Source organism: Quercus suber, unplaced genomic scaffold (genome assembly GCF_002906115.3).
Source record: "Quercus suber isolate HL8 unplaced genomic scaffold, Cork oak 2.0 scaffold_6, whole genome shotgun sequence".
In the NCBI taxonomy this organism is placed as follows: Eukaryota; Viridiplantae; Streptophyta; class Magnoliopsida; order Fagales; family Fagaceae; genus Quercus; species Quercus suber.
Window position 1 is genome coordinate 102,798 of NW_027069472.1, and position 7,117 is coordinate 109,914.

The following is a 7,117-nucleotide window of genomic DNA, read 5'->3' on the forward strand; positions in this document are numbered from 1 at the left end:
ACAAGGCATGAAATTGGATGTGGTTAGAGGATACTTGGTATGCTTTTGTCTTTTCAGAAATTTATTGCATTTTGAGAGGATAACAAGCTTAGGTGTTTTTTTTTGTTTGTTTTTGTTTTTCACACGTGATTATATTTAAGAGCATTCGCAGCAGTGCATCTAAAATTTTAGCTATTTAGCTACACAAAAAGTCACTTTATCTATTTTACCTACATACATGCTGCAGCAGTGAATCTATTTTAACTTTCAATACAATAAAATAATAGAAATATCACAATAAAATAATATATCACACTACCCACAAAAACATCTACAGCACCAACCACAACCACCTCTACCATCAGCCACAGTCACAACCATAGCCACAACCACCACCATCGGCCACAACCACCACAGCCACAACACAATATAGGAAAAAAAAAAAAAAAAAAAACAACCAAGGAACAAGCTACTGCCAAAGCCAAAATCATCCACCACCGCCACAACCAAAATTCACAAACCCACTGTCAAAATCATCCACCACCACTACCATAGCCAAAATCAACCACCACCACCACAACAACCAAACCCATATGAAAATACATTAAAATATATATATATAAATAAAAACTCAATCACAGATCGACGAGAGAGAGGGGTGAGAAGAGACTTGGGTCGAAGACGTTGAGGCTGGCGGAGGCTTGGGTCAGAGATGTTGAGAGAGAGAGAGAGGTGAGAGTGACTGAGAGTGGTTGATCACCTACTTCCATGGGAGATTCAGACAGAGATCGGCGATGAGCTCTTCAAGCTCCACCGACTGGATTTTGGCCTAAGCATACTAGAGGGAAAAAAAAATTTTGAGGAAGAATGAAGAAGGAGAAGCCGTAGAGAGAGAGAGAGAGAGAGAGAGAGAGAGAGAGAGAGAGAGAGAGAGAGAGAGAGAGAGAGAGAGAGAGAGAGAATGTTTTATTAATGTGAGAAGAGAGAGAAGATAATAATTTTTTTTTTTTTTACCTGCGTGCTATAGTGCACATCTAAATATAGATGTGCACTGTAGCAAATCATCTAAAATTTTAAGTTTTGCCTCCACTGTTGCAGCGCGTTTTTTGTGTTTGTGGAGCTAAATTTTAGCAATATAGCATTATAGCTACACTGCTGTGAATGCTCTAACTAAAATAGTTTCAAATAAGGTACAAACCAAACTAAGTGCAAAATATTTGAATTGTTCTTAACATAGGGATTCCCTTATTATCCCAGTAATAACATTGAGACAAATTTTTTTTGGGGACAATTGTCATAAAGCACCTGCCATTGTCTTCACAAGAGCTTTCCACAATCATACACAAGATTCAAAATCAGCCATGGAAGGTTTATAAGCTTTGTTAATCATAAAGTAGCTAATAAAGAATTTGTTTCAACTTTCTACTATTTTTTATTTTATTCGAGAAACACACACACACATATATATGAGAAGGGGGATGAGATAAGGGAATACACTCACACGCCAACAACAAAACTGCATGCGACAGTTAGTGTCGCGGAGGCCATACCTATTAAGTGAATAGAAAAAAAAATATGAATTAATAGAAATACAACCCAATCACTATTAAGTTAATAAAAAATGCTAAAGCTAATGCATATTTTACGACAAAAAACTTACAAACTGATGTGATAGAAATATAATTGATGTCACTTAAAGAATTTAATGAATGAATGTTTAAATAACTTTTTTTTATTTATTGGTGACATGCTTTATAAAATCTATATAGTAAATATCGCTAGCTCACTTTTGGTGAATTAGTCATATTAATAAGTAAGAATTAATAATAGATTTGAAAAAAAAAATTATAATATAAAAAAAACTAAATATTATTTATAAAAATGCTACTTTTAATCATTTTTGGTCTCAAACTATCTTGGGCTGGCCCTAGTCCCAATATCTTTTGTTTGAAAGCAATACAAACTGGCCGTAAAAAATATTCTAGTCCTTTAAAGATTTAATTCCATATTGTTGCACTTTGGGCTTCTCCCCTACTTTGTTGGTTTTCCCTGAAAAGATGGAAGGGCGGGAAATTTTCCCTTAGGGTGTGTTTGAATACCGCTTATTTTGCTGCTATTAAAAAACTATTGCTAAAAGTACTGTAGATGAAGGTAAAAGTTAGTTAAAATAGTACAGTGAGGTCCACGAATAGTGCGCAGTGAGATCTATGAATAGTAGTAAAAAGAAACTGAATAGTGAAATAATTTTAATTTTTAATCCTAACTCAAACGTATACTTAGTCTCATTTCAAATTTATTTTAATTCAAAAAAAAATGTAGTAGGAAAGGTATTCCATTATTTAAAAAAAAAAAAAAAAATTCTTTTTAGCACATAACGACTTAAATATTTTCCTCTTGGGGGCAAAATTTATAATTGGGATAATGTTTTTATATCGAAAATCTTTACAACCTTTTAGTTTCAAACTAAACATTAATAAATTTAATAAAGACACAACTTAATTTTTTCATGATGTGTCAGAACAAGTCATTTCAATAGTTGTAAAAAAAATTGTGCGCTTTATCCTGATATTTCAAGAAATGTGGAGAATACGCATTAGGCCATGGAGGCAAGGATTAAGTAAAACATAAGAAAACCAGACCCTTGGAAAAAACTGTTCCAACATTCAGGCCCATACCACCAAGTGCAAATATATACAACAGAATCAAACCAGTTTCCCTAATATTATCACTTGATTCATAAGACTTGCTTGTTGCCTCAGTATCATTGCAAAGCTTGATGAATCTGTACTCTTCAGCCCTGTGGCAACAATAAAGATTAAGTCTAGCACAGTCAAAATCTCTTTAGTCATAATTAAAGCAGCATAATTGAGAGTTGCACCTGATATCAATGACGTGCAATTGAGCCCTCAAAGAAAACTGAGTGTGGCATTATGTTATCGTGTAACTTATGGCCTGTGAAGGAATTCCATGCACCAAGCTATAAAACTAGTATTTTTATGAAAGAGCGGACTCTAATTACTGAAAGATTCTATTTTAGGAATTATTTTTCTCCTCAAGCTTTTTGGTTGTCATGATATTTCTAGACTTGCATCTCTTCTTGCAAGAGAGGGGCCCTCTTTTCTATGAAATCGGCACTTTCAACACCATGATCTTCATGTTCTTCCTCTTCTCTAATTTGTCCCCACATCACAGTATAATATCCGATTCCGATTATAATTGCTCCCATCACACTGCATGCAATAACCCAACATTTAAGATTGCACAAATTGAAGAGACATGAGAGAAATTAATAGGTACATAATTTTGTGCAAGATTTTTTTTTTTTTTTTTTTTGTGGTCACAAAGATCAGGGCGTGACTATGCATTTAGATTAACTTATTTGCTTAAAGTTGATAAGAATATAATTATACCTCAACAAAATAAAATTTTAAAAAATAGAACATAAGCTAATAAACTAATAAGTTCCCCCAAGAAGAAAGCCAACCCAAATGCTTAAATACTTAAGATTTTACCCAAAATTTAGGGAATTTGAAATCATACCCACGATAGGGGCATAATATAGAGGCAATTATGCCCCTATCATAGGCTATTGAAAAAGTGAGATTACAAACAAGTATGATAATCCTAACAAATACTATCCATGCATGATACTTAGTCATTAGAGTCTTCCCGCGAGATAAGATTTATACCATGTTATGAATATGAAAATGTGAAAAAAGGGGTTTTGCCTACCTTCCATAATGAAGACTATTTGCAAAAAAGCTAATACCAAAAATGGTTGCAAAAACAATCCCAACTGGCTTGAATATTGGCACATAAAAAGGGCCCTTTATTTTCATCCACCATATATGGACACGAGTACGGACTACACCCCCAAAGACTGCCTACAACTACAAGCACAGTACGTATAGTCGGTTAAGTCCAAGTAATTTTGAATTTGTGATAGAACAATTGAGTAAGTTAAAAGTTTTTTCGTTTCCTTACTGTTAAAACTATGAGATGGAGCTCCATGTTAATCTTTAATTTCCAAGCACTTAGATTTTTTTCTACAATTAAAGTGAATACTGTACATTGGATTGTCCCCATTAAGTGCTATAGAAAGAGACCACCTTCATCACTTCTAGTTCTGGATATTATTTCACGGTTCCCACCTGAGCAAATCAAATTAAAATGTTAGTTTGAGAGTTCAAAAGGAAAACAAGAAGGAACTCTGTAATGAAATCGACAAACTAGCACTTGATCCCTAAAGTTTAAACAATGTTAAGTGGGAGATAGAGTAGAACTAGAAACATTAATGATCAAACTGTGGTTTACTTGTACCACAATAAACCACCCTTTTTTTTTCTTTTTTTTTTTTTCTTTTAAGAAAGAGCGAAAAAAAGAAGGAATTCTTTAATGAATTTGAAAAACTAACACTAGATCCCAAAAATTTAAGAAATGTTAAATAGGACGTGTCTATTTGGGAACAACTTATTTAGCTTTTTGCTGAAAATGTGCTAAAATATACTTGTATTTTAAAAAAGTGAAGCTTTAGAAAGCTGTACATAAAAACTAAAAAGTAAAAAAATTGGCTTATAATTTGTTTCCAAACAATGATCAAATTGTGGTATACTCTAATACCATAATAAATCACCCAAAAAAATTAAATCTTATTAAGAAAAAGAGTGAATATAATCATTTAACTATTTATTTCAAGCGTGTAAAAAAAAAAAAAAATTAACGGTTCAAAAAGTTGTGCCTGAATAATGTTCCATGTTGAAACAGACAAGGAAGTAGCAGCAAGCAAGATGCCACCAAGAACCCAGTGTTCTGGCCCTTCTGGGGTTGAGGAGAGGATGGAAAGTTGCTGTTTGAATTGAAGAATGTATGGAGAAGAAACAGATGTTTTAAGCATTTCTGTGCCTTTATAAAGTCCCACCAGTATTGCCCCCATGATTGATATCAAGCTGCCTATTACTTTAGCTTGGAAGCTTGAGTAAACACTTTGAAGTTAAATTCTGGCCCAAGCCCAATAAAGTTTTTCAGTTCTACTATGAATTTGAAAGTAAACAGAGGCGAAATTTAGGGAAAACCTGAGTATGAGAGAGAGCATGAATGAAAAAGCAGGGATCAAAAGGCCCATTGCACAGATTAGAATTGGGGAACTGTAACTTAGGCCGACGAATGCAAAGTTCTGAGCTACAGTTATCCTACAATAACATCAACCAGAAATAATGGAAATTTCTTTCATTGTCTAATATTAAACCATCTAATTGAGGCTTTGTAGTTCGTATGATGAAAATCATTAAAAGTTGGGACCAAGCCTGATAGTCCAAACAGCAACAATTTTTTTCTTTTTGAAAATCAAACAGTAAAACTTAAGCCCACTGAGGATTATTATTATTATTATTATTGTTGCTGTTTTTGTTGTTGTTACTTGACCTTAATACAAGGTAAGCCTTCTTCAAAAAGTTTAACAATATATTTCTGAGATGAAAAATTGTAATTATTTCAAAATTACAACATCAATTTTTTATAAATTCAAATGTTGACATCAATTTTTATTATTCACCATCACAACATGTCATCTTAACCATATATTGTAAAAAAAAATTATATTACTAGCAAGATTATATTTGTTAATAAAAAATTTACTAGTTAAGCTAACAATTATTTTGAAACCGTTTATAATTTTTTTTAACCTCCAGATTTATTATATAATATATGTTAAGTTGTTAACAAGAAAATGATTCTTTGTCTTTTAATAAAAATAAAAATAAAAAAGGGGTTTGCAGGTGTGGTCACTGCTCCTGCATCACTTAAACCCCCGCATTGCATTATAACATGGGATCATTTGGGCATTAATCGACTTGTCACTACTTGAATTCATAACTCTCAAACTCGCAAGTTTAATGGGCCACACTGACTTTCCACTGGTAGGACACCGCCCTGAACAGTGTCCTAAAATGATTCTTTAGGCTTGGGCCACAAACTCTTTCCTCAAAACATGTTCATGCAACTCAGTAGGTTAGGTCCATCAGGCATTAACTCCTTTGGGCTGCACAGTCAGGCCCGTGTGTGTATGTGCATGAGAGAGAGAGAGAGAGAGAGAGAGAGAGAGTACAAACCCTGTTAAACCCAGGAAGAAGAGTCTCAAGAGGAGAGGAAAGGTGAAAAGTGATTGTTGTTCTGTTCTGTGAAGAGAAATAAAATATGAGCAAGATGAAAAGTCTTGGTATTATGTCAAGAATAAGAAGATAATAAAGAAGAGAGAACAAAACCTGTCCCAGCAGTGAAATATGAAGGAATAAGGGAAGAGGATGATGATGGAAGCAATAGCATTGGTATAGACAACAAATACGAAAGGGCTCATCCCATTTGTCATGGCTGTTTTAGCCAAAATTGTCAATCCTATGGTGCAACCTTCCATAGTAACCATCGCTATGAAAGGCACTACTTCCTCAAGTAGTACAGCCCTCACCCACATCTTGGAATGGCTCTCTCTCTCTCTCTCTCTCACACACACACACACATATTTATGGTGACTTCTATAATGTGGGGATAGGGAGAGAGACCTATGTGTGAGGGGTTGATTAGCCCTTCACAAAGTGGTGAAGCTACTTTTGTTGTGAAAAAGCTACTCGGATGTCTCAACCTCTAAAGCATGGGAGGGAAGGTGACGTGGAATAGGTGTTTTAAATCCAAAAAAAAAAAAAAAAAGGTTTTACTCTGAGAAAAACTTGGGCACATGTTCAAGTTTCATTTGTCCCTTTGTCTAATTATTTATTTTTTTAGACCTGCTCCATAATGTCAAGACACTAATTAGTTTTTAGTATAGATAGAATTTGAACCCAAAATCTTTTTTGTTTTTTTGTTTTTTTGAGATCTTTTATTTGATAGCAAGAAATTTTATCAATTAAACTAGATAGAACTTAATAATAAATCAACCCCAATGGCCCAAAAGTTGCAAATGAAATTTTAAGGAATGGTTTGTATGGTTTAAAACTCTGTAGTCCCTCCCCTGTTGTAATTATCGTATTGGAAAAAACAAGAAATTTTATCAATTAAACTAAATTGAACTTAATAATAAATCAACCCCAATGGCCCAAAAGTTGCAAATGAAATTTTAAGGAATGGTTTGTATGGTTTAAAACTCTCT

At 33.6% G+C, this 7,117-nt stretch overlaps 1 pseudogene; it reads right to left on the reverse strand.

The window, feature by feature from the left end:
* Nucleotides 1–2,642: 2,642 nt before the first annotated feature.
* LOC112022457 (WAT1-related protein At1g70260-like) lies at nucleotides 2,643–6,445 on the reverse strand (annotated as a pseudogene).
* Between the last annotated feature and the right edge of the window lie 672 nt (nucleotides 6,446–7,117).